The 21718-nt window shown below is 40.0% G+C and overlaps 22 non-coding genes and 25 pseudogenes across 22 annotated transcripts; all 47 read right to left on the bottom strand.

The window, feature by feature from the left end:
* Positions 1-237: 237 nt before the first annotated feature.
* On the bottom strand, positions 238-356 carry LOC146046423 (5S ribosomal RNA). Its single transcript, XR_014465884.1, has one exon. It is a non-coding gene; the product is annotated as a 5S ribosomal RNA (ribosomal RNA).
* A 347-nt stretch (positions 357-703) lies between these two features.
* LOC146037360 (5S ribosomal RNA) lies at positions 704-822 on the bottom strand (annotated as a pseudogene).
* Positions 823-1167: 345 nt separating this feature from the next.
* On the bottom strand, positions 1168-1286 carry LOC146042468 (5S ribosomal RNA). The gene has a single exon (XR_014463884.1). It is a non-coding gene; the product is annotated as a 5S ribosomal RNA (ribosomal RNA).
* A 345-nt stretch (positions 1287-1631) lies between these two features.
* Positions 1632-1750, bottom strand: LOC146037212 (5S ribosomal RNA; annotated as a pseudogene).
* A 345-nt stretch (positions 1751-2095) lies between these two features.
* LOC146035626 (5S ribosomal RNA) lies at positions 2096-2214 on the bottom strand (annotated as a pseudogene).
* Positions 2215-2559: 345 nt separating this feature from the next.
* On the bottom strand, positions 2560-2678 carry LOC146042513 (5S ribosomal RNA). The gene has a single exon (XR_014463898.1). It is a non-coding gene; the product is annotated as a 5S ribosomal RNA (ribosomal RNA).
* A 345-nt stretch (positions 2679-3023) lies between these two features.
* Positions 3024-3142, bottom strand: LOC146034136 (5S ribosomal RNA). The gene has a single exon (XR_014459548.1). It is a non-coding gene; the product is annotated as a 5S ribosomal RNA (ribosomal RNA).
* A 345-nt stretch (positions 3143-3487) lies between these two features.
* On the bottom strand, positions 3488-3606 carry LOC146036019 (5S ribosomal RNA; annotated as a pseudogene).
* A 345-nt stretch (positions 3607-3951) lies between these two features.
* On the bottom strand, positions 3952-4070 carry LOC146034290 (5S ribosomal RNA). Its single transcript, XR_014459702.1, has one exon. It is a non-coding gene; the product is annotated as a 5S ribosomal RNA (ribosomal RNA).
* Positions 4071-4415: 345 nt separating this feature from the next.
* LOC146047884 (5S ribosomal RNA) lies at positions 4416-4534 on the bottom strand. The gene has a single exon (XR_014466069.1). It is a non-coding gene; the product is annotated as a 5S ribosomal RNA (ribosomal RNA).
* Positions 4535-4879: 345 nt separating this feature from the next.
* On the bottom strand, positions 4880-4998 carry LOC146032998 (5S ribosomal RNA). Its single transcript, XR_014458414.1, has one exon. It is a non-coding gene; the product is annotated as a 5S ribosomal RNA (ribosomal RNA).
* Positions 4999-5344: 346 nt separating this feature from the next.
* Positions 5345-5463, bottom strand: LOC146033638 (5S ribosomal RNA). The gene has a single exon (XR_014459053.1). It is a non-coding gene; the product is annotated as a 5S ribosomal RNA (ribosomal RNA).
* A 345-nt stretch (positions 5464-5808) lies between these two features.
* Positions 5809-5927, bottom strand: LOC146034918 (5S ribosomal RNA). The gene has a single exon (XR_014460327.1). It is a non-coding gene; the product is annotated as a 5S ribosomal RNA (ribosomal RNA).
* Positions 5928-6273: 346 nt separating this feature from the next.
* Positions 6274-6392, bottom strand: LOC146037570 (5S ribosomal RNA; annotated as a pseudogene).
* A 347-nt stretch (positions 6393-6739) lies between these two features.
* Positions 6740-6858, bottom strand: LOC146037404 (5S ribosomal RNA; annotated as a pseudogene).
* A 345-nt stretch (positions 6859-7203) lies between these two features.
* On the bottom strand, positions 7204-7322 carry LOC146034158 (5S ribosomal RNA). Its single transcript, XR_014459570.1, has one exon. It is a non-coding gene; the product is annotated as a 5S ribosomal RNA (ribosomal RNA).
* Positions 7323-7667: 345 nt separating this feature from the next.
* LOC146036383 (5S ribosomal RNA) lies at positions 7668-7786 on the bottom strand (annotated as a pseudogene).
* A 345-nt stretch (positions 7787-8131) lies between these two features.
* On the bottom strand, positions 8132-8250 carry LOC146035631 (5S ribosomal RNA; annotated as a pseudogene).
* A 345-nt stretch (positions 8251-8595) lies between these two features.
* On the bottom strand, positions 8596-8714 carry LOC146035543 (5S ribosomal RNA; annotated as a pseudogene).
* A 345-nt stretch (positions 8715-9059) lies between these two features.
* On the bottom strand, positions 9060-9178 carry LOC146036744 (5S ribosomal RNA). Its single transcript, XR_014460952.1, has one exon. It is a non-coding gene; the product is annotated as a 5S ribosomal RNA (ribosomal RNA).
* Positions 9179-9523: 345 nt separating this feature from the next.
* On the bottom strand, positions 9524-9642 carry LOC146034268 (5S ribosomal RNA). Its single transcript, XR_014459680.1, has one exon. It is a non-coding gene; the product is annotated as a 5S ribosomal RNA (ribosomal RNA).
* Positions 9643-9987: 345 nt separating this feature from the next.
* LOC146037234 (5S ribosomal RNA) lies at positions 9988-10106 on the bottom strand (annotated as a pseudogene).
* Positions 10107-10450: 344 nt separating this feature from the next.
* LOC146036868 (5S ribosomal RNA) lies at positions 10451-10569 on the bottom strand (annotated as a pseudogene).
* A 345-nt stretch (positions 10570-10914) lies between these two features.
* Positions 10915-11033, bottom strand: LOC146034544 (5S ribosomal RNA). The gene has a single exon (XR_014459954.1). It is a non-coding gene; the product is annotated as a 5S ribosomal RNA (ribosomal RNA).
* A 345-nt stretch (positions 11034-11378) lies between these two features.
* On the bottom strand, positions 11379-11497 carry LOC146037097 (5S ribosomal RNA; annotated as a pseudogene).
* A 345-nt stretch (positions 11498-11842) lies between these two features.
* LOC146046120 (5S ribosomal RNA) lies at positions 11843-11961 on the bottom strand. The gene has a single exon (XR_014465750.1). It is a non-coding gene; the product is annotated as a 5S ribosomal RNA (ribosomal RNA).
* Positions 11962-12306: 345 nt separating this feature from the next.
* LOC146037714 (5S ribosomal RNA) lies at positions 12307-12415 on the bottom strand (annotated as a pseudogene).
* A 345-nt stretch (positions 12416-12760) lies between these two features.
* On the bottom strand, positions 12761-12879 carry LOC146047509 (5S ribosomal RNA). Its single transcript, XR_014466035.1, has one exon. It is a non-coding gene; the product is annotated as a 5S ribosomal RNA (ribosomal RNA).
* A 345-nt stretch (positions 12880-13224) lies between these two features.
* Positions 13225-13343, bottom strand: LOC146036849 (5S ribosomal RNA; annotated as a pseudogene).
* Positions 13344-13688: 345 nt separating this feature from the next.
* Positions 13689-13807, bottom strand: LOC146036242 (5S ribosomal RNA; annotated as a pseudogene).
* A 345-nt stretch (positions 13808-14152) lies between these two features.
* Positions 14153-14261, bottom strand: LOC146037725 (5S ribosomal RNA; annotated as a pseudogene).
* Positions 14262-14606: 345 nt separating this feature from the next.
* LOC146038606 (5S ribosomal RNA) lies at positions 14607-14715 on the bottom strand (annotated as a pseudogene).
* Positions 14716-15060: 345 nt separating this feature from the next.
* Positions 15061-15179, bottom strand: LOC146036855 (5S ribosomal RNA; annotated as a pseudogene).
* A 345-nt stretch (positions 15180-15524) lies between these two features.
* LOC146036255 (5S ribosomal RNA) lies at positions 15525-15643 on the bottom strand (annotated as a pseudogene).
* Positions 15644-15988: 345 nt separating this feature from the next.
* LOC146037192 (5S ribosomal RNA) lies at positions 15989-16107 on the bottom strand (annotated as a pseudogene).
* Positions 16108-16452: 345 nt separating this feature from the next.
* On the bottom strand, positions 16453-16571 carry LOC146045543 (5S ribosomal RNA). Its single transcript, XR_014465467.1, has one exon. It is a non-coding gene; the product is annotated as a 5S ribosomal RNA (ribosomal RNA).
* Positions 16572-16916: 345 nt separating this feature from the next.
* LOC146037780 (5S ribosomal RNA) lies at positions 16917-17035 on the bottom strand (annotated as a pseudogene).
* Positions 17036-17379: 344 nt separating this feature from the next.
* LOC146036107 (5S ribosomal RNA) lies at positions 17380-17498 on the bottom strand (annotated as a pseudogene).
* A 345-nt stretch (positions 17499-17843) lies between these two features.
* Positions 17844-17962, bottom strand: LOC146046401 (5S ribosomal RNA). The gene has a single exon (XR_014465876.1). It is a non-coding gene; the product is annotated as a 5S ribosomal RNA (ribosomal RNA).
* A 345-nt stretch (positions 17963-18307) lies between these two features.
* LOC146034323 (5S ribosomal RNA) lies at positions 18308-18426 on the bottom strand. Its single transcript, XR_014459735.1, has one exon. It is a non-coding gene; the product is annotated as a 5S ribosomal RNA (ribosomal RNA).
* Positions 18427-18771: 345 nt separating this feature from the next.
* Positions 18772-18890, bottom strand: LOC146037102 (5S ribosomal RNA; annotated as a pseudogene).
* Positions 18891-19235: 345 nt separating this feature from the next.
* On the bottom strand, positions 19236-19354 carry LOC146034400 (5S ribosomal RNA). Its single transcript, XR_014459812.1, has one exon. It is a non-coding gene; the product is annotated as a 5S ribosomal RNA (ribosomal RNA).
* Positions 19355-19687: 333 nt separating this feature from the next.
* Positions 19688-19806, bottom strand: LOC146033925 (5S ribosomal RNA). The gene has a single exon (XR_014459339.1). It is a non-coding gene; the product is annotated as a 5S ribosomal RNA (ribosomal RNA).
* A 344-nt stretch (positions 19807-20150) lies between these two features.
* On the bottom strand, positions 20151-20269 carry LOC146036111 (5S ribosomal RNA; annotated as a pseudogene).
* Positions 20270-20614: 345 nt separating this feature from the next.
* Positions 20615-20733, bottom strand: LOC146041258 (5S ribosomal RNA). The gene has a single exon (XR_014463468.1). It is a non-coding gene; the product is annotated as a 5S ribosomal RNA (ribosomal RNA).
* Positions 20734-21078: 345 nt separating this feature from the next.
* Positions 21079-21197, bottom strand: LOC146041678 (5S ribosomal RNA). Its single transcript, XR_014463540.1, has one exon. It is a non-coding gene; the product is annotated as a 5S ribosomal RNA (ribosomal RNA).
* Positions 21198-21542: 345 nt separating this feature from the next.
* LOC146037107 (5S ribosomal RNA) lies at positions 21543-21661 on the bottom strand (annotated as a pseudogene).
* Positions 21662-21718: the final 57 nt, after the last annotated feature.

Below are 21718 nucleotides of genomic sequence, written 5' to 3' on the forward strand. Positions count from 1 at the left end.
AAAATGACCTACAGGACATGATATTAGCAGGGGGTCTTAAATTAAACTACTAAAGAGGCTCAACACTGTTTAGCTGCCAAAAGCATTTGGAATTGGGCCTAAACAGTGTGGTAAGTCTTTAGGTGATGGCTATTGTGTCTGTTTGACCTCTTCCAAATGTATGTGCTGGCAATAAAAAGAAAAAGTTTCCAATTTAAATTGCTAGAGATTAAAAACAATTTGCCAGTAATGTGAAAAAACCTACTGCACCTGGTGTTCCCATGTGGTCTCCCACCCAAGTACTAACCAGGCCCAACACTGCTTAGCTTCCAAGATCAGACGAGATTGGGCCTATCCAATGTGGTATGGCTGTAGGTGAGATACAGGCACTTTTTTGCCCTCTTCTACTTCTATCACCAGGTAAGCTAATAAAAATGTTTCCTAACTGTATTGGCTTACTGAAAAAAATCATGTGTTGGTAATGTAAAAAGACCTACAGGACATGATATTAGCAGGGGGTCTTAAATTAAACTACTAAAGAGGCTCAACACTGTTTAGCTGCCAAAAGCAGTTGGAATTGGGCCTAAACAGTGTGGTAAGTCTTTAGGTGATGGCTATTGTGTCTGTTTGACCTCTTCCAAATGTCTGTGCTGGCAATAAAAAAAAAAAAAAATTCCAATTTAAATAGCTAGAGAATAAAAACAATTTGCCAGTAATGTGAAAAAATCTACAGCAGCTGGTGTTCCCATGTGGTCTCCCACCCAAGTACTAACCAGGCCCAACACTGCTTAGCTTCAAAGACCAGACGAGATTGGGCCTATCCAATGTGGTATGGCTGTAGGTGAGATACAGGCACTTTTTTGCCCTCTTCTACTTCTATCACCCGGTAAGCTAATACAAAAGTTTCCTAACTGTATTGGCTTACTGAAAAAAATCATGTGTTGGTAATGTAAAAAGACCTACAGGACATGATATTAGCAGGGGGTCTAAAATTAAACTACTAAAGAGGCTCAACACTGTTTAGCTGCCAAAAGCAGTTGGAATTGGGCCTAAACAGTGTGGTAAGTCTTTAGGTGATGGCTATTGTGTCTGTTTGACCTCTTCCAAATGTCTGTGCTGGCAATAAAAAGAAAAAGTTTCCAATTTAAATAGCTAGAGAATAAAAACAATTTGCCAGTAATGTGAAAAAACCTACAGCACCTGGTGTTCCCATGAGGTCTCCCACCCAAGTACTAACCAGGCCCAACACTGCTTAGCTTCCAAGATCGGACGAGATTGGGCCGATCCAATGTGGTATGGCTGTAAGTGAGATACAGGCACTTTTTTGCCCTCTTCTACTTCTATCACCAGGTAAGCTAATAAAAAAGTTTCCTAACTGTATTGGCTTACTGAAAAAAATCATGTGTTGGTAATGTAAAAAGACCTACAGGACATGATATTAGCAGGGGGTCTTAAATTAAACTACTAAAGAGGCTCAACACTGTTTAGCTGCCAAAAGCAGTTGGAATTGGGCCTAAACAGTGTGGTAAGTCTTTAGGTGATGGCTATTGTGTCTGTTTGACCTCTTCCAAATGTCTGTGCTGGCAATAAAAAGAAAAAGTTTCCAATTTAAATAGCTAGAGAATAAAAACTATTTGCCAGTAATGTGAAAAAAACCACAGCACCTGGTGTTCCCATGTGGTCTCCCACCCAAGTACTAACCAGGCCAAACACTGCTTAGCTTTCAAGATCAGGCGAGATTGGGCCTATCCAATGTGGTATGGCTGTAGGTGAGATACAGGCACTTTTTTGCCCTCTTCTACATCTATCACCAGGTAAGCTAATAAAAAAGTTTCCTAACTGTATTGGCTTACTGAAAAAAATCATGTGTTGGTAATGTAAAAAGACCTACAGGACATGATATTAGCAGGGGGTCTAAAATTAAACTACTAAAGAGGCTCAACACTGTTTAGCTGCCAAAAGCAGTTGGAATTGGGCCTAAACAGTGTGGTAAGTCTTTAGGTGATGGCTATTGTGTCTGTTTGACCTCTTCCAAATGTCTGTGCTGGCAATAAAAAGAAAAAGTTTCCAATTTAAATAGCTAGAGAATAAAAACTATTTGCCAGTAATGTGAAAAAAACCACAGCACCTGGTGTTCCCATGTGGTCTCCCACCCAAGTACTAACCAGGCCAAACACTGCTTAGCTTCCAAGATCAGACGAGATTGGGCCTATCCAATGTGGTATGGCTGTAGGTGAGATACAGGCACTTTTTTGCCCTCTTCTACATCTATCACCAGGTAAGCTAATAAAAAAGTTTCCTAACTGTATTGGCTTACTGAAAAAAATCATGTGTTGGTAATGTAAAAAGACCTACAGGACATGATATTAGCAGGGGGTCTAAAATTAAACTACTAAAGAGGCTCAACACTGTTTAGCTGCCAAAAGCAGTTGGAATTGGGCCTAAACAGTGTGGTAAGTCTTTAGGTGATGGCTATTGTGTCTGTTTGACCTCTTCCAAATGTCTGTGCTGGCAATAAAAAGAAAAAGTTTCCAATTTAAATAGCTAGAGAATAAAAACAATTTGCCAGTAATGTGAAAAAACCTACAGCACCTGGTGTTCCCATGAGGTCTCCCACCCAAGTACTAACCAGGCCCAACACTGCTTAGCTTCCAAGATCGGACGAGATTGGGCCGATCCAATGTGGTATGGCTGTAAGTGAGATACAGGCACTTTTTTGCCCTCTTCTACTTCTATCACCAGGTAAGCTAATAAAAAAGTTTCCTAACTGTATTGGCTTACTGAAAAAAATCATGTGTTGGTAATGTAAAAAGACCTACAGGACATGATATTAGCAGGGGGTCTTAAATTAAACTACTAAAGAGGCTCAACACTGTTTAGCTGCCAAAAGCAGTTGGAATTGGGCCTAAACAGTGTGGTAAGTCTTTAGGTGATGGCTATTGTGTCTGTTTGACCTCTTCCAAATGTCTGTGCTGGCAATAAAAAGAAAAAGTTTCCAATTTAAATAGCTAGAGAATAAAAACTATTTGCCAGTAATGTGAAAAAACCTACAGCACCTGGTGTTCCCATGTGGTCTCCCACCCAAGTACTAACCAGGCCCAACACTGCTTAGCTTCCAAGATCGGACGAGATTGGGCCAATCCAATGTGGTATGGCTGTACATGAGATACAGGCACTTTTTTGCCCTCTTCTATTTCTATCACCAGGTAAGCTAATAAAAAAGTTTCCTAACTGTATTGGCTTACTGAAAAAAATCATGTGTTGGTAATGTAAAAAGACCTACAGGACATGATATTAGCAGGGGGTCTTAAATTAAACTACTAAAGAGGCTCAACACTGTTTAGCTGCCAAAAGCAGTTGGAATTGGGCCTAAACAGTGTGGTAAGTCTTTAGGTGATGGCTATTGTGTCTGTTTGACCTCTTCCAAATGTCTGTGCTGGCAATAAAAAGAAAAAGTTTCCAATTTAAATAGCTAGAGAATAAAAACAATTTGCCAGTAATGTGAAAAAACCTACAGCACCTGGTGTTCCCATGTGGTCTCCCACCCAAGTACTAACCAGGCCCAACACTGCTTAGCTTCAAAGATCAGACAAGATTGGGCCTATCCAATGTGGTATTGCTGTAGGTGAGATCCCGGCACTTTTTTGCCCTCTTCTACTTCTATCACCAGGTAAGCTAATACAAAAGTTTCCTAACTGTATTGGCTTACTGAAAAAAATCATGTGTTGGTAATGTAAAAAGACCTACAGGACATGATATTAGCAGGGGGTCTTAAATTAAACTACAAAAGAGGCTCAACACTGTTTAGCTGCCAAAAGCAGTTGGAATTGGGCCTAAACAGTGTGGTAAGTCTTTAGGTGATGGCTATTGTGTCTGTTTGACCTCTTCCAAATGTCTGTGCTGGTAATAAAAAGAAAAAGTTTCCAATTTAAATAGCTAGAGAATAAAAACAATTTGCCAGTAATGTGAAAAAACCTACAGCAACTGGTGTTCCCATGTGGTCTCCCACCTAAGTACTAACCAGGCCCAACACTGCTTAGCTTCCAAGATCAGACGAGATTGGGCCTATCCAATGTGGTATGGCTGTAGGTGAGATACAGGCACTTTTTTGCCCTCTTCTACATCTATCACCAGGTAAGCTAATAAAAACGTTTCCTAACTGTATTGGCTTACTGAAAAAAATCATGTGTTGGTAATGTAAAAAGACCTACAGGACATGATATTAGCAGGGGGTCTTAAATTAAACTACTAAAGAGGCTCAACACTGTTTAGCTGCCAAAAGCAGTTGGAATTGGGCCTAAACAGTGTGGTAAGTCTTTAGGTGATGGCTATTGTGTCTGTTTGACCTCTTCCAAATGTCTGTGCTGGCAATAAAAAGAAAATGTTTCCAATTTAAATAGCTAGAGAATAAAAACAATTTGCCAGTAATGTGAAAAAACCTACAGCACCTGGTGTTCCCATGTGGTCTCCCACCCAAGTACTAACCAGGCCCAACACTGCTTAGCTTCCAAGATCGGACAAGATTGGGCCGATCCAATGTGGTATGGCTGTAGGTGAGATACAGCCACTTTTTTGCCTTCTTCTACTTCTATCACCAGGTAAGCTAATAAAAAAGTTTCCTAACTGTATTGGCTTACTGAAAAAAATCATGTGTTGGTAATGTAAAAAGACCTACAGGACATGATATTAGCAGGGGGTCTTAAATTAAACTACTAAAGAGGCTCAACACTGTTTAGCTGCCAAAAGCAGTTGGAATTGGGCCTAAACAGTGTGGTAAGTCTTTAGGTGATGGCTATTGTGTCTGTTTGACCTCTTCCAAATGTCTGTACTGGCAATAAAAAAAAAAAGTTTCCAATTTAAATAGCTAGAGAATAAAAACAATTTGCCAGTAATGTGAAAAAACCTACAGCACCTGGTGTTCCCATGTGGTCTCCCACCCAAGTACTAACCAGGCCCAACACTGCTTAGCTTCCAAGATCAGACGAGATTGGGCCTATCCAATGTGGTATGGCTGTAGGTGAGATACAGGCACTTTTTTGCCCTCTTCTACTTCTATCACCAGGTAAGCTAATAAAAAAGTTTCCTAACTGTATTGGCTTACTGAAAAAAATCATGTGTTGGTAATGTAAAAAGACCTACAGGACATGATATTAGCAGGGGGTCTTAAATTAAATTACTAAAGAGGCTCAACACTGTTTAGCTGCCAAAAGCAGTTGGAATTGGGCCTAAACAGTGTGGTAAGTCTTTAGGTGATGGCTATTGTGTCTGTTTGACCTCTTCCAAATGTCTGTGCTGGCAATAAAAAGAAAAAGTTTCCAATTTAAATAGCTAGAGAATAAAAACAATTTGCCAGTAATGTGAAAAAAACCTACAGCACCTGGAGTTCCCATGTGGTCTTCCACCCAAGTACTAATCAGGCCCAACACTGCTTAGCTTCCAAGATCAGACGAGATTGGGCCGATCCAATGTGGTATGGCTGTAGGTGAGATACAAGCACTTTTTTGCCCTCTTCTACTTCTATCACCAGGTAAGCTAATAAAAAAGTTTCCTAACTGTATTGGCTTACTGAAAAAAATCATGTGTTGGTAATGTAAAAAGACCTACAGGACATGATATTAGCAGGGGGTCTTAAATTAAACTACTAAAGAGGCTCAACACTGTTTAGCTGCCAAAAGCAGTTGGAATTGGGCCTAAACAGTGTGGTAAGTCTTTAGGTGATGGCTATTGTGTCTGTTTGACCTCTTCCAAATGTCTGTGCTGGCAATAAAAAGAAAAAGTTTCCAATTTAAATAGCTAGAGAATAAAAACAATTTGCCAGTAATGTGAAAAAACCTACAGCACCTGGTGTTCCCATGTGGTCTCCCACCCAAGTACTAACCAGGCCCAACTCTACTTAGCTTCCAAGATCAGATGAGATTGGGCCTATCCAATGTGGTATGGCTGTATGTGAGATACAGGCACTTTTTTGCCCTCTTCTACATCTATCACCAGGTAAGCTAATAAAAAAGTTTCCTAACTGTATTGGCTTACTGAAAAAAATCATGTGTTGGTAATGTAAAAAGACCTACAGGACATGATATTAGCAGGGGGTCTTAAATTAAACTACTAAAGAGGCTCAACACTGTTTAGCTGCCAAAAGCAGTTGGAATTGGGCCTAAACAGTGTGGTAAGTCTTTAGGTGATGGCTATTGTGTCTGTTTGACCTCTTCCAAATGTCTGTGCTGGCAATAAAAAGAAAAATGTTTCCAATTTAAATAGCTAGAGAATAAAAACAATTTGCCAGTAATGTGAAAAAATCGACAGCACCTGGTGTTCCCATGTGGTCTCCCACCCAAGTACTAACCAGGCCCAACACTGCTTAGCTTCAAAGATCAGACGAGATTGGGCCTATCCAATGTAATATGGCTGTAGGCGAGATACAGGCACTTTTTTGCCCTCTTCTACTTCTATCACCCGGTAAGCTAATACAAAAGTTTCCTAACTGTATTGGCTTACTGAAAAAAATCATGTGTTGGTAATGTAAAAAGACCTACAGGACATGATATTAGCAGGGGGTCTTAAATTAAACTACAAAAGAGGCTCAACACTGTTTAGCTGCCAAAAGCAGTTGGAATTGGGCCTAAACAGTGTGGTAAGTCTTTAGGTGATGGCTATTGTGTCTGTTTGACCTCTTCCAAATGTCTGTGCTGGCAATAAAAAGAAAAAAAGTTTCCAATTTAAATAGCTAGAGAATAAAAACAATTTGCAAGTAATGTGAAAAAACCTACAGCACGTGGTGTTCCCATGTGGTCTCCCACCCAAGTACTAACAAGGCGCAACACTGCTTAGCTTCCAAGATCAGACGAGATTGGGCCTATCCAATGTGGTATGGCTGTAGGTGAGGTACAGGCACTTTTTTGCCCTCTTCTACATCTATCACCAGGTAAGCTAATAAAAAAGTTTCCAAACTGTATTGGCTTACTGAAAAAAATCATGTGTTGGTAATGTAAAAAGACCTACAGGACATGATATTAGCAGGGGGTCTTAAATTAAACTACTAAAGAGGCTCAACACTGTTTAGCTGCCAAAAGCAGTTGGAATTGGGCCTAAACAGTGTGGTAAGTCTTTAGGTGATGGCTATTGTGTCTGTTTGACCTCTTCCAAATGTCTGTGCTGGCAATAAAAAGAAAAAGTTTCCAATTTAAATTGCTAGAGATTAAAAACAATTTGCCAGTAATGTGAAAAAACCTACTGCACCTGTTGTTCCCATGTGGTCTCCCACCCAAGTACTAACCAGGCCCAACACTGCTTAGCTTCCAAGATCAGACGAGATTGGGCCTATCCAATGTGGTATGGCTGTAGGTGAGATACAGGCACTTTTTTGCCCTCTTCTACTTCTATCACCAGGTAAGCTAATAAAAATGTTTCCTAACTATATTGGCTTACTGAAAAAAATCATGTGTTGGTAATGTAAAAAGACCTACAGGACATGATATTAGCAGGGGGTCTTAAATTAAACTACTAAAGAGGCTCAACACTGTTTAGCTGCCAAAAGCAGTTGGAATTGGGCCTAAACAGTGTGGTAAGTCTTTAGGTGATGGCTATTGTGTCTGTTTGACCTCTTCCAAATGTCTGTGCTGGCAATAAAAAGAAAAAGTTTCCAATTTAAATAGCTAGAGAATAAAAACAATTTGCCAGTAATGTGAAAAAACCTACAGCACCTGGTGTTCCCATGTGGTCTCCCACCCAAGTACTAACCAGGCCCAACACTGCTTAGCTTCAAAGAACAAACGAGATTGGGCCTATCCAATGTGGTATGGCTGTATGTGAGATACAGGCACTTTTTTGCCCTCTTCTACTTCTATCACCAGGTAAGCTAACACAAAAGTTTCCTAACTGTATTGGCTTACTGAAAAAAATCATGTGTTGGTAATGTAAAAAGACCTACAGGACATGATATTAGCAGGGGGTCTTAAATTAAACTACAAAAGAGGCTCAACACTGTTTAGCTGCCAAAAGCAGTTGGAATTGGGCCTAAACAGTGTGGTAAGTCTTTAGGTGATGGCTATTGTGTCTGTTTGACCTCTTCCAAATGTCTGTGCTGGCAATAAAAAGAAAAAGTTTCCAATTTAAATAGCTAGAGAATAAAAACTATTTGCCAGTAATGTGAAAAAAACCACAGCACCTGGTGTTCCCATGTGGTCTCCCACCCAAGTACTAACCAGGCCAAACACTGCTTAGCTTCCAAGATCAGACGAGATTGGGCCTATCCAATGTGGTATGGCTGTAGGTGAGATACAGTCACTTTTTTGCCCTCTTCTACTTCTATCACCAGGTAAGCTAATACAAAAGTTTCCTAACTGTATTGGCTTACTGAAAAAAATCATGTGTTGGTAATGTAAAAAGACCTACAGGACATGATATTAGCAGGGGGTCTTAAATTAAACTACAAAAGAGGCTCAACACTGTTTAGCTGCCAAAAGCAGTTGGAATTGGGCCTAAACAGTGTGGTAAGTCTTTAGGTGATGGCTATTGTGTCTGTTTGACCTCTTCCAAATGTCTGTGCTGGCAATAAAAAGAAAAAGTTTCCAATTTAAATAGCTAGAGAATAAAAACAATTTGCCAGTAATGTGAAAAAACCTACAGCACCTGGTGTTCCCATGTGGTCTCCCACCCAAGTACTAACCAGGCCCAACACTGCTTAGCTTCAAAGAACAAACGAGATTGGGCCTATCCAATGTGGTATGGCTGTAGGTGAGATACAGGCACTTTTTTGCCCTCTTCTACTTCTATCACCAGGTAAGCTAACACAAAAGTTTCCTAACTGTATTGGCTTACTGAAAAAAATCATGTGTTGGTAATGTAAAAAGACCTACGGGACATGATATTAGCAGGGGGTCTTAAATTAAACTACAAAAGAGGCTCAACACTGTTTAGCTGCCAAAAGCAGTTGGAATTGGGCATAAACAGTGTGGTAAGTCTTTAGGTGATGGCTATTGTGTCTGTTTGACCTCTTCCAAATGTCTATGCTGGTAATAAAAAGAAAAAGTTTCCAATTTAAATAGCTAGAGAATAAAAACAATTTGCCAGTAATGTGAAAAAACCTACAGCACCTGGTGTTCCCATGTGGTCTCCCACCCAAGTACTAACCAGGCCCAACACTGCTTAGCTTCCAAGATCGGACGAGATTGGGCCTATCCAATGTGGTATGGCTGTAGGTGAGATACAGGCACTTTTTTGCCCTCTTCTACATCTATCACCAGGTAAGCTAATAAAAAAGTTTCCTAACTGTATTGGCTTACTGAAAAAAATCATGTGTTGGTAATGTAAAAAGACCTACAGGACATGATATTAGCAGGGGGTCTAAAATTAAACTACTAAAGAGGCTCAACACTGTTTAGCTGCCAAAAGCAGTTGGAATTGGGCCTAAACAGTGTGGTAAGTCTTTAGGTGATGGCTATTGTGTCTGTTTGACCTCTTCCAAATGTCTGTGCTGGCAATAAAAAGAAAAAGTTTCCAATTTAAATAGCTAGAGAATAAAAACAATTTGCCAGTAATGTGAAAAAACCTACAGCACCTGGTGTTCCCATGTGGTCTCCCACCCAAGTACTAACCAGGCCCAACACTGCTTAGCTTCCAAGATTGGACGAGATTGGGCTGATCCAATGTGGTATGGCTGTAAGTGAGATACAGGCACTTTTTTGCCCTCTTCTACTTCTATCACCAGGTAAGCTAATAAAAAAGTTTCCTAACTGTATTGGCTTACTGAAAAAAATCATGTGTTGGTAATGTAAAAAGACCTACAGGACATGATATTAGCAGGGGGTCTTAAATTAAACTACAAAAGAGGCTCAACACTGTTTAGCTGCCAAAAGCAGTTGGAATTGGGCCTAAACAGTGTGGTAAGTCTTTAGGTGATGGCTATTGTGTCTGTTTGACCTCTTCCAAATGTCTGTGCTGGCAATAAAAAGAAAAAGTTTCCAATTTAAATAGCTAGAGAATAAAAACAATTTGCCAGTAATGTGAAAAAACGTACAGCACCTGGGGTTCCCATGTGGTCTCCCACCCAAGTACTAACCAGGCCCAACACTGCTTAGCTTCAAAGATCAGTCAAGATTGGGCCTATCCAATGTGGTATGGCTGTATGTGAGATACAGGCACTTTTTTGCCCTCTTCTACATCTATCACCAGGTAAGCTAATAAAAAAGTTTCCTAACTGTATTGGCTTACTGAAAAAAATCATGTGTTGGTAATGTAAAAAGACCTACAGGACATGATATTAGCAGGGGTCTTAAATTAAACTACTAAAGAGGCTCAACACTGTTTAGCTGCCAAAAGCAGTTGGAATTGGGCCTAAACAGTGTGGTAAGTCTTTAGGTGATGGCTATTGTGTCTGTTTGACCTCTTCCAAATGTCTGTACTGGCAATAAAAAGAAAAAGTTTCCAATTTAAATAGCTAGAGAATAAAAACAATTTGCCAGTAATGTGAAAAAATCTACAGCACCTGGTGTTCCCATGTGGTCTCCCACCCAAGTACTAACCAGGCCCAACACTGCTTAGCTTCAAAGAACAGACGAGATTGGGCCTATCCAATGTAGTATGGCTGTAGGTGAGATACATGCACTTTTTTGCCCTCTTCTACTTCTATCACCAGGTAAGCTAATACAAAAGTTTCCTAACTGTATTGGCTTACTGAAAAAAATCATGTGTTGGTAATGTAAAAAGACCTACAGGACATGATATTAGCAGGGGGTCTTAAATTAAACTACAAAAGAGGTTCAACACTGTTTAGCTGCCAAAAGCAGTTGGAATTGGGCCTAAAAAATGTGGTAAGTCTTTAGGTGATGGCTATTGTGTCTGTTTGACCTCTTCCAAATGTCTGTGCTGGCAATAAAAAGAAAAAGTTTCCAATTTAAATAGCTAGAGAATAAAAACAATTTGCCAGTAATGTGAAAAAACCTACTGCACCTGGTGTTCCCATGTGGTCTCCCACCCAAGTACTAACCAGACCCAACACTGCTTAGCTTCCAAGATCAGACGAGATTGGGCCTATCCAATGTGGTATGGCTGTAGGTGAGATGCAGGCACTTTTTTGCCCTCTTCTACATCTATCACCAGGTAAGCTAATAAAAAAGTTTCCTAACTGTATTGGCTTACTGAAAAAAATCATGTGTTGGTAATGTAAAAAGACCTACAGGACATGATATTAGCAGGGGGTCTTAAATTAAACTACTAAAGAGGCTCAACACTGTTTAGCTGCCAAAAGCAGTTGGAATTGGGCCTAAACAGTGTGGTAAGTCTTTAGGTGATGGCTATTGTGTCTGTTTGACCTCTTCCAAATGTCTGTGCTGGCAATAAAAAGAAAAAGTTTCCAATTTAAATAGCTAGAGAATAAAAACAATTTGCCAGTAATGTGAAAAAATATACAGCACCTGGTGTTCCCATGTGGTCTCCCACCCAAGTACTAACCAGGCCCAACACTGCTTAGCTTCAAAGAACAAACGAGATTGGGCCTATCCAATGTGGTATGGCTGTAGGTGAGATACAGGCACTTTTTTGCCCTCTTCTACTTCTATCACCAGGTAAGCTAACACAAAAGTTTCCTAACTATATTGGCTTACTGAAAAAAATCATGTGTTGGTAATGTAAAAAGACCTACAGGACATGATATTAGCAGGGGGTCTTAAATTAAACTACAAAAGAGGCTCAACACTGTTTAGCTGCCAAAAGCAGTTGGAATTGGGCATAAACAGTGTGGTAAGTCTTTAGGTGATGGCTATTGTGTCTGTTTGACCTCTTCCAAATGTCTGTGCTGGTAATAAAAATAAAAAGTTTCCAATTTAAATAGCTAGAGAATAAAAACAATTTGCCAGTAATGTGAAAAAACCTACAGCACCTGGTGTTCCCATGTGGTCTCCCACCCAAGTACTAACCAGGCCCAACACTGCTTAGCTTCCAAGATCAGACGAGATTGGGCCTATTTAATGTGGTATGGCTGTAGGTGAGATACAGGCACTTTTTTGCCCTCTTCTACATCTATCACCAGGTAAGCTAATAAAAAAGTTTCCTAACTGTATTGGCTTACTGAAAAAAATCATGTGTTGGTAATGTAAAAAGACCTACAGGACATGATATTAGCAGGGGGTCTTAAATTAAACTACTAAAGAGGCTCAACACTGTTTAGCTGCCAAAAGCAGTTGGAATTGGGCATAAACAGTGTGGTAAGTCTTTAGGTGATGGCTATTGTGTCTGTTTGACCTCTTCCAAATGTCTGTGCTGGTAATAAAAATAAAAAGTTTCCAATTTAAATAGCTAGAGAATAAAAACAATTTGCCAGTAATGAGAAAAAACCTACAGCACCTGGTGTTCCCATGTGGTCTCCCACCCAAGTACTAACCAGGCCCAACACTGCTTAGCTTCCAAGATCGGGCCGATCCAATGTGGTATGGCTGTAGGTGAGATACAGCCACTTTTTCGCCTTCTTCTACTTCTATCACCAGGTAAGCTAATAAAAAAGTTTCCTAACTGTATTGGCTTACTGAAAAAAATCATGTGTTGGTAATGTAAAAAGACCTACAGGACATGATATTAGCAGGGGGTCTTAAATTAAACTACTAAAGAGGCTCAACACTGTTTAGCTGCCAAAAGCAGTTGGAATTGGGCCTAAACAGTGTGGTAAGTCTTTAGGTGATGGCTATTGTGTCTGTTTGACCTCTTCCAAATGTCTGTGCTGGCAATAAAAAGAAAAAGTTTCCAATTTAAATAGCTAGAGAATACAAACAATTTGCCAGTAATGTGAAAAAACCTACAGCACCTGGTGTTCCCATGAGGTCTCCCACCCAAGTACTAACCAGGCCCAACACTGCTTAGCTTCCAAGATCGGACGAGATTGGGCCGATCCAATGTGGTATTGCTGTAAGTGAGATACAGGCACTTTTTTGCCCTCTTCTACTTCTATCACCAGGTAAGCTAATAAAAAAGTTTCCTAACTGTATTGGCTTACTGAAAAAAATCATGTGTTGGTAATGTAAAAAGACCTACAGGACATGATATTAGCAGGGGGTCTTAAATTAAACTACTAAAGAGGCTCAACACTGTTTAGCTGCCAAAAGCAGTTGGAATTGGGCCTAAACAGTGTGGTAAGTCTTTAGGTGATGGCTATTGTGTCTGTTTGACCTCTTCCAAATGTCTGTGCTGGCAATAAAAAGAAAAAGTTTCCAATTTAAATAGCTAGAGAATAAAAACTATTTGCCAGTAATGTGAAAAAAACCACAGCACCTGGTGTTCCCATGTGGTCTCCCACCCAAGTACTAACCAGGCCAAACACTGCTTAGCTTCCAAGATCAGACGAGATTGTGCCTATCCAATGTGGTATGGCTGTAGGTGAGATACAGGCACTTTTTTGCCCTCTTCTACTTCTATCACCAGGTAAGCTAATACAAAAGTTTCCTAACTGTATTGGCTTACTGAAAAAAATCATGTGTTGGTAATGTAAAAAGACCTACAGGACATGATATTAGCAGGGGGTCTTAAATTAAACTACAAAAGAGGCTCAACACTGTTTAGCTGCCAAAAGCAGTTGGAATTGGGCCTAAACAGTGTGGTAAGTCTTTAGGTGATGGCTATTGTGTCTGTTTGACCTCTTCCAAATGTCTGTGCTGGCAATAAAAAGAAAAAGTTTCCAATTTAAATAGCTAGAGAATAAAAACAATTTGCCAGTAATGTGAAAAAACCTACAGCACCTGGTGTTCCCATGTGGTCTCCCACCCAAGTACTAACCAGGCCCAACACTGCTTTGCTTCAAAGAACAAACGAGATTGGGCCTATCCAATGTGGTATGGCTGTAGGTGAGATACAGGCACTTTTTTGCCCTCTTCTACTTCTATCACCAGGTAAGCTAACACAAAAGTTTCCTAACTGTATTGGCTTACTGAAAAAAATCATGTGTTGGTAATGTAAAAAGACCTACGGGACATGATATTAGCAGGGGGTCTTAACTTAAACTACAAAAGAGGCTCAACACTGTTTAGCTGCCAAAAGCAGTTGGAATTGGGCATAAACAGTGTGGTAAGTCTTTAGGTGATGGCTATTGTGTCTGTTTGACCTCTTCCAAATGTCTGTGCTGGTAATAAAAATAAAAAGTTTCCAATTTAAATAGCTAGAGAATAAAAACAATTTGCCAGTAATGAGAAAAAACCTACAGCACCTGGTGTTCCCATGTGGTCTCCCACCCAAGTACTAACCAGGCCCAACACTGCTTAGCTTCCAAGATCGGGCCGATCCAATGTGGTATGGCTGTAGGTGAGATACAGCCACTTTTTCGCCTTCTTCTACTTCTATCACCAGGTAAGCTAATAAAAAAGTTTCCTAACTGTATTGGCTTACTGAAAAAAATCATGTGTTGGTAATGTAAAAAGACCTACAGGACATGATATTAGCAGGGGGTCTTAAATTAAACTACTAAAGAGGCTCAACACTGTTTAGCTGCCAAAAGCAGTTGGAATTGGGCCTAAACAGTGTGGTAAGTCTTTAGGTGATGGCTATTGTGTCTGTTTGACCTCTTCCAAATGTCTGTGCTGGCAATAAAAAGAAAAAGTTTCCAATTTAAATAGCTAGAGAATAAAAACAATTTGCCAGTAATGTGAAAAAACCTACAGCACCTGGTGTTCCCATGAGGTCTCCCACCCAAGTACTAACCAGGCCCAACACTGCTTAGCTTCCAAGATCGGGCCGATCCAATGTGGTATTGCTGTAAGTGAGATACAGGCACTTTTTTGCCCTCTTCTACTTCTATCACCAGGTAAGCTAATAAAAAAGTTTCCTAACTGTATTGGCTTACTGAAAAAAATCATGTGTTGGTAATGTAAAAAGACCTACAGGACATGATATTAGCAGGGGGTCTTAAATTAAACTACTAAAGAGGCTCAACACTGTTTAGCTGCCAAAAGCAGTTGGAATTGGGCCTAAACAGTGTGGTAAGTCTTTAGGTGATGGCTATTGTGTCTGTTTGACCTCTTCCAAATGTCTGTGCTGGCAATAAAAAGAAAAAGTTTCCAATTTAAATAGCTAGAGAATAAAAACTATTTGCCAGTAATGTGAAAAAAACCACAGCACCTGGTGTTCCCATGTGGTCTCCCACCCAAGTACTAACCAGGCCAAACACTGCTTAGCTTCCAAGATCAGACGAGATTGTGCCTATCCAATGTGGTATGGCTGTAGGTGAGATACAGGCACTTTTTTGCCCTCTTCTACTTCTATCACCAGGTAAGCTAATACAAAAGTTTCCTAACTGTATTGGCTTACTGAAAAAAATCATGTGTTGGTAATGTAAAAAGACCTACAGGACATGATATTAGCAGGGGGTCTTAAATTAAACTACAAAAGAGGCTCAACACTGTTTAGCTGCCAAAAGCAGTTGGAATTGGGCCTAAACAGTGTGGTAAGTCTTTAGGTGATGGCTATTGTGTCTGTTTGACCTCTTCCAAATGTCTGTGCTGGCAATAAAAAGAAAAAGTTTCCAATTTAAATAGCTAGAGAATAAAAACAATTTGCCAGTAATGTGAAAAAACCTACAGCACCTGGTGTTCCCATGTGGTCTCCCACCCAAGTACTAACCAGGCCCAACACTGCTTTGCTTCAAAGAACAAACGAGATTGGGCCTATCCAATGTGGTATGGCTGTAGGTGAGATACAGGCACTTTTTTGCCCTCTTCTACTTCTATCACCAGGTAAGCTAACACAAAAGTTTCCTAACTGTATTGGCTTACTGAAAAAAATCATGTGTTGGTAATGTAAAAAGACCTACGGGACATGATATTAGCAGGGGGTCTTAACTTAAACTACAAAAGAGGCTCAACACTGTTTAGCTGCCAAAAGCAGTTGGAATTGGGCATAAACAGTGTGGTAAGTCTTTAGGTGATGGCTATTGTGTCTGTTTGACCTCTTCCAAATGTCTGTGCTGGCAATAAAAAGAAAAAGTTTCCAATTTAAATAGCTAGAGAATAAAAACTATTTGCCAGTAATGTGAAAAAACCTACAGCACCTGGTGTTCCCATGTGGTCTCCCACCCAAGTCCTAACCAGGCCAAACACTGCTTAGCTTCCAAGATCAGACAAGATTGGGCCTATCCAATGTGGTATGGCTGTAGGTGAGATACAGGCACTTTTTTGCCCTCTTCTACATCTATCACCAGGTAAGCTAATAAAAAAGTTTCCTAACTGTATTGGCTTACTGAAAAAAATCATGTGTTGGTAATGTAAAAAGACCTACAGGACATGATATTAGCAGGGGGTCTAAAATTAAACTACTAAAGAGGCTCAACAATGTTTAGCTGCCAAAAGCAGTTGGAATTGGGCCTAAACAGTGTGGTAAGTCTTTAGGTGATGGCTATTGTGTCTGTTTGACCTCTTCCAAATGTCTGTGCTGGCAATAAAAAGAAAAAGTTTCCAATTTAAATAGCTAGAGAATAAAAACAATTTGCCAGTAATGTGAAAAAACCTACAGCACCTGGTGTTCCCATGTGGTCTCCCACCCAAGTACTAACCAGGCCCAACACTGCTTAGCTTCCAAGATCGGACGAGATTGGGCCGATCCAATGTGGTATGGCTGTAAGTGAGATACAGGCACTTTTTTGCCCTCTTCTACTTCTATCACCAGGTAAGCTAATAAAAAAGTTTCCTAACTGTATTGGCTTACTGAAAAAAATCATGTGTTGGTAATGTAAAAAGACCTACAGGACATGATATTAGCAGGGGGTCTTAAATTAAACTACAAAAGAGGCTCAACACTGTTTAGCTACCAAAAGCAGTTGGAATTGGGCCTAAACAGTGTGGTAAGTCTTTAGGTGATGGCTATTGTGTCTGTTTGACCTCTTCCAAATGTCTGTGCTGGCAATAAAAAGAAAAAGTTTCCAATTTAAATAGCTAGAGAATAAAAACAATTTGCCAGTAATGTGAAAAAACGTACAGCACCTGGTGTTCCCATGTGGTCTCCCACCCAAGTACTAACCAGGCCCAACACTGCTTAGCTTCAAAGATCAGTCAAGATTGGGCCTATCCAATGTGGTACGGCTGTATGTGAGATACAGGCACTTTTTTGCCCTCTTCTACATCTATCACCAGGTAAGCTAATAAAAAAGTTTCCTAACTGTATTGGCTTACTGAAAAAAATCATGTGTTGGTAATGTAAAAAGACCTACAGGACATGATATTAGCAGGGGTCTTAAATTAAACTACTAAAGAGGCTCAACACTGTTTAGCTGCCAAAAGCAGTTGGAATTGGGCCTAAACAGTGTGGTAAGTCTTTAGGTGATGGCTATTGTGTCTGTTTGACCTCTTCCAAATGTCTGTACTGGCAATAAAAAGAAAAAGTTTCCAATTTAAATAGCTAGAGAATAAAAACAATTTGCCAGTAATGTGAAAAAATCTACAGCACCTGGTGTTCCCATGTGGTCTCCCACCCAAGTACTAACCAGGCCCAACACTGCTTAGCTTCAAAGAACAGACGAGATTGGGCCTATCCAATGTGGTATGGCTGTAGGTGAGATACATGCACTTTTTTGCCCTCTTCTACTTCTATCACCAGGTAAGCTAATACAAAAGTTTCCTAACTGTATTGGCTTACTGAAAAAAATCATGTGTTGGTAATGTAAAAAGACCTACAGGACATGATATTAGCAGGGGGTCTTAAATTAAACTACAAAAGAGGCTCAACACTGTTTAGCTGCCAAAAGCAGTTGGAATTGGGCCTAAACAGTGTGGTAAGTCTTTAGGTGATGGCTATTGTGTCTGTTTGACCTCTTCCAAATGTCTGTGCTGGCAATAAAAAGAAAAAGTTTCCAATTTAAATAGCTAGAGAATAAAAACAATTTGCCAGTAATGTGAAAAAACCTACAGCACCTGCTGTTCCCATGTGGTCGCCCACCCAAGTACTAACCAGGCCCAACACTGCTTAGCTTCCAAGATCAGACGAGATTGGGCCTATCCAATGTGGTATGGCTGTAGGTGAGATGCAGGCACTTTTTTGCCCTCTTCTACATCTATCACCAGGTAAGCTAATAAAAAAGTTTCCTAACTGTATTGGCTTACTGAAAAAAATCATGTGTTGGTAATGTAAAAAGACCTACAGGACATGATATTAGCAGGGGGTCTTAAATTAAACTACAAAAGAGGCTCAACACTGTTTAGCTGCCAAAAGCAGTTGGAATTGGGCCTAAACAGTGTGGTAAGTCTTTAGGTGATGGCTATTGTGTCTGTTTGACCTCTTCCAAATGTCTGTGCTGGCAATAAAAAGAAAAAGTTTCCAATTTAAATAGCTAGAGAATAAAAACAATTTGCCAGTAATGTGAAAAAACCTACAGCACCTGGTGTTCCCATGTGGTCTCCCACCCAAGTACTAACCAGGCCCAACACTGCTTAGCTTCCAAGATCAGACGAGATTGGGCCTATCCAATGTGGTATGGCTTTAGATGAGATGCAGGCACTTTTTTGCCCTCTTCTACATCTATCACCAGGTAAGCTAATAAAAAAGTTTCCTAACTGTATTGGCTTACTGAAAAAAATCATGTGTTGGTAATGTAAAAAGACCTACAGGACATGATATTAGCAGGGGGTCTTAAATTAAACTACTAAAGAGGCTCAACACTGTTTAGCTGCCAAAAGCAGTTGGAATTGGGCCTAAACAGTGTGGTAAGTCTTTAGGTGATGGCTATTGTGTCTGTTTGACCTCTTCCAAATGTCTGTGCTGGCAATAAAAAGAAAAAGTTTCCAATTTAAATAGCTAGAGAATAAAAACAATTTGCCAGTAATGTGAAAAAATATACAGCACCTGGTGTTCCCATGTGGTCTCCCACCCAAGTACTAACCAGGCCCAACACTGCTTAGCTTCAAAGAACAAACGAGATTGGGCCTATCCAATGTGGTATGGCTGTAGGTGAGATACAGGCACTTTTTTGCCCTCTTCTACTTCTATCACCAGGTAAGCTAACACAAAAGTTTCCTAACTGTATTGGCTTACTGAAAAAAATCATGTGTTGGTAATGTAAAAAGACCTACAGGACATGATATTAGCAGGGGGTCTTAAATTAAACTACAAAAGAGGCTCAACACTGTTTAGCTGCCAAAAGCAGTTGGAATTGGGCATAAACAGTGTGGTAAGTCTTTAGGTGATGGCTATTGTGTCTGTTTGACCTCTTCCAAATGTCTGTGCTGGTAATAAAAATAAAAAGTTTCCAATTTAAATAGCTAGAGAATAAAAACAATTTGCCAGTAATGTGAAAAAACCTACAGCACCTGGTGTTCCCATGTGGTCTCCCACCCAAGTACTAACCAGGCCCAACACTGCTTAGCTTCCAAAATCAGACGAGATTGGGCCTATTTAATGTGGTATGGCTGTAGGTGAGATACAGGCACTTTTTTGCCCTCTTCTACATCTATCACCAGGTAAGCTAATAAAAAAGTTTCCTAACTGTATTGGCTTACTGAAAAAAATCATGTGTTGGTAATGTAAAAAGACCTACAGGACATGATATTAGCAGGGGGTCTTAAATTAAACTACTAAAGAGGCTCAACACTGTTTAGCTGCCAAAAGCAGTTGGAATTGGGCCTAAGTCTTTAGGTGATGGCTATTGTGTCTGTTTGACCTCTTCCAAATGTCTGTGCTGGCAATAAAAAGAAAATGTTTCCAATTTAAATAGCTAGAGAATAAAAACAATTTGCCAGTAATGAGAAAAAACCTACAGCACCTGGTGTTCCCATGTGGTCTCCCACCCAAGTACTAACCAGGCCCAACACTGCTTAGCTTCAAAGATCAGACGAGATTGGGCCTATCCAATGTGGTATGGCTGTAGGCGAGATACAGGCACTTTTTTGCCCTCTTCTACTTCTATCACCCGGTAAGCTAATACAAAAGTTTCCTAACTGTATTGGCTTACTGAAAAAAATCATGTGTTGGTAATGTAAAAAGACCTACAGGACATGATATTAGCAGGGGTCTTAAATTAAACTACTAAAGAGGCTCAACACTGTTTAGCTGCCAAAAGCAGTTGGAATTGGGCCTAAACAGTGTGGTAAGTCTTTAGGTGATGGCTATTGTGTCTGTTTGACCTCTTCCAAATGTCTGTACTGGCAATAAAAAGAAAAAGTTTCCAATTTAAATAGCTAGAGAATAAAAACAATTTGCCAGTAATGTGAAAAAATCTACAGCACCTGGTGTTCCCATGTGGTCTCCCACCCAAGTACTAACCAGGCCCAACACTGCTTAGCTTCAAAGAACAGACGAGATTGGGCCTATCCAATGTGGTATGGCTGTAGGTGAGATACATGCACTTTTTTGCCCTCTTCTACTTCTATCACCAGGTAAGCTAATACAAAAGTTTCCTAACTGTATTGGCTTACTGAAAAAAATCATGTGTTGGTAATGTAAAAAGACCTACAGGACATGATATTAGCAGGGGGTCTTAAATTAAACTACAAAAGAGGCTCAACACTGTTTAGCTGCCAAAAGCAGTTGGAATTGGGCCTAAACAGTGTGGTAAGTCTTTAGGTGATGGCTATTGTGTCTGTTTGACCTCTTCCAAATGTCTGTGCTGGCAATAAAAAGAAAAAGTTTCCAATTTAAATAGCTAGAGAATAAAAACAATTTGCCAGTAATGTGAAAAAACCTACAGCACCTGGTGTTCCCATGTGGTCGCCCACCCAAGTACTAACCAGGCCCAACACTGCTTAGCTTCCAAGATCAGACGAGATTGGGCCTATCCAATGTGGTATGGCTGTAGGTGAGATGCAGGCACTTTTTTGCCCTCTTCTACATCTATCACCAGGTAAGCTAATAAAAAAGTTTCCTAACTGTATTGGCTTACTGAAAAAAATCATGTGTTGGTAATGTAAAAAGACCTACAGGACATGATATTAGCAGGGGGTCTTAAATTAAACTACAAAAGAGGCTCAACACTGTTTAGCTGCCAAAAGCAGTTGGAATTGGGCCTAAACAGTGTGGTAAGTCTTTAGGTGATGGCTATTGTGTCTGTTTGACCTCTTCCAAATGTCTGTGCTGGCAATAAAAAGAAAAAGTTTCCAATTTAAATAGCTAGAGAATAAAAACAATTTGCCAGTAATGTGAAAAAACCTACAGCACCTGGTGTTCCCATGTGGTCGCCCACCCAAGTACTAACCAGGCCCAACACTGCTTAGCTTCCAAGATCAGACGAGATTGGGCCTATCCAATGTGGTATGGCTGTAGATGAGATGCAGGCACTTTTTTGCCCTCTTCTACATCTATCACCAGGTAAGCTAATAAAAATGTTTCCTAACTGTATTGGCTTACTGAAAAAAATCATGTGTTGGTAATGTAAAAAGACCTACAGGACATGATATTAGCAGGGGGTCTTAAATTAAACTACTAAAGAGGCTCAACACTGTTTAGCTGCCAAAAGCAGTTGGAATTGGGCCTAAACAGTGTGGTAAGTCTTTAGGTGATGGCTATTGTGTCTGTTTGACCTCTTCCAAATGTCTGTGCTGGCAATAAAAAGAAAAAGTTTCCAATTTAAATAGCTAGAGAATAAAAACAATTTGCCAGTAATGTGAAAAAATATACAGCACCTGGTGTTCCCATGTGGTCTCCCACCCAAGTACTAACCAGGCCCAACACTGCTTAGCTTCAAAGAACAAACGAGATTGGGCCTATCCAATGTGGTATGGCTGTAGGTGAGATACAGGCACTTTTTTGCCCTCTTCTACTTCTATCACCAGGTAAGCTAACACAA

The sequence above is a fragment of the Crinia signifera genome, chromosome 1 (assembly GCF_055691185.1).
Source record: "Crinia signifera chromosome 1, ASM5569118v1, whole genome shotgun sequence".
Taxonomy (NCBI): domain Eukaryota; kingdom Metazoa; phylum Chordata; class Amphibia; order Anura; family Myobatrachidae; genus Crinia; species Crinia signifera.